This window comes from Sodiomyces alkalinus (genome assembly GCF_003711515.1).
Source record: "Sodiomyces alkalinus F11 unplaced genomic scaffold SODALscaffold_13, whole genome shotgun sequence".
Lineage (NCBI taxonomy): Eukaryota > Fungi > Ascomycota > Sordariomycetes > Glomerellales > Plectosphaerellaceae > Sodiomyces > Sodiomyces alkalinus.
Window position 1 is genome coordinate 528,309 of NW_021167091.1, and position 1,953 is coordinate 530,261.

The window sequence follows — 1,953 nt, forward strand, 5'->3', positions numbered from 1 at the left end:
GTAGGGAGGGAGGGTATGAAGGGTGCCGCGGCGAGGGGAGAACCTCGCCGGATCCGGAATAACGGAATAAAGGAAAGGACGGCGGTAAATAACCGTGGCGATAGCGCGCCGAGGGCGCGTACGACCCGATATAGTACCTATTAAACTAAACTAACCAGCCGACCCCTATTAGCTATTAGCCCGGAGGTAAGATCCGGTTTTTAAATAGCGATAAAAACGGGGCCGCGGAGCGATAGCGTAGCGGCCACGCATAATAGAACTACTTATATAATAAGAGCGCAGGGGTTTTTATCTATTAATGGTTTCCCCTCGAGAATTAGAGAAGGACTATTACCTAGGTAGCTAGCCTAGCTTAGCTAAGCGAGAGTAGAGTAATAAATAATAATAATAATATTATACCCTATTTTTTATACCTAAAAGTCGCTATTCCGAACCCTAGAAGCCCTAGATCCGATAGTACTGGCTGGCCAGAGATATACCTGGACAGGGCATATCAGATAAGCCCCAGAAGTCGACTAATTTGGCTAGTAAGGTATAGGCTAAGGAACTACTCTAACAGGCTCTTTAGCTACTTTAGCAAGCCTATACCCTCGACTCTACCCCTTAGATTAAGGCCCTAGCTATAGGGCTTATATCTACTATCGACGGAACCCTAAGCCCCTAGCCTCCTATACTTAAATAACAGGTCGATAAACTAGCTTAGGTAGTTCGTATTCTTACAGAATAGCAGCCTAAACCCCTTTATAGCGAGGCTTTAAAGGGAAAAAAAGGCCCTACCCAGGCCCCTATTTTAGGGGCTTTAACACCTTTAGCTTTTACCACCCCCCCCCCCCCCGGGGCCCCTTCTAACCGACTCTAAAAAGGTCTCTAAGGTTATTCTTTAACCTAAGGTAGGGGCCCGGATTCCCAGGGACGACTTTAACCCCCTTAAGCTCCGAAACAGGCTTAATAAGGCCTTAAAAACCCCTGCAGTTACGCCTATTAGCCTATTAAGTGACAGGAACGTTATTTTAACCCCGGGGCTAAGATACAGCGTTTACTAGCTCATAGACTCGTAGAACCAGTGGTTTAAAGAGCTAAACCTCATCCTCCAGCCACCCTAGTCTATAGGCGACTAGTTTAAGCTTACTATTAAATAGGTGCCTTCTAGAGCCTTTAGGGGTGGCGATTCCCCTCCACGCGACCCTTCCGAGCCGCCGTAAGAGGCCCTAAACCGAAGCCTATATCAGGGCCTAGGTTTATAGGACCTAGCCACTAAAATTAGCACCTTTAACCCTATCAGGGTAATAGGGAAGCCTCGGTGGATAGGGTCTCTAAACGCGTTTTACGGCACGGTGGTTATTTCTATGCCCTCCACTAAAGAATAGAAGTACTGCCTACAACAGGGGCTCTATATAGCCGGCCAGCGGCTAAAGGTCTATAAATATAGGCCTATAACACCTAGAACCCAGTGCTCTAACTGCTGGAAATTCGGGTATACCCGGGAGACCTATAAAGGCCTAGTTATCTGCCCTATCTATACAGTTAAAGGCTATAGGGAGGAATACCACTACTATAACAAGTGTGAAGAATAGGGAGACTACGAGTATAAGACCTATAAGTGCTATAACTATAAGGGAGATCACCCCCCCTTTAATAAGGACCACGAGGTCTTTTAAGCTATAAAACCCTAAATTCTATGAATAAAGGGCCTTTTAGTTCGAAAGATATCCGGTTTATATAATATAACGTCGATAAACAGGCCCCGGCGCAAGAGGGTATCCTGGAATAGGCTTTAAAGGCTTTGGCTGATATAGTCCTTATTCAGGAACCAGCCTGCGTCTCGACACCAGAAGGGTGGCTTATTGGGAACTACCCTGCTTTCTATACCGTCACACCTATATCCTAAAATACCTAGTTTTTCCCTATAAAGCCTAGGGTCCTTACTTATATAAGAAAGGGCTTTAGTATCGA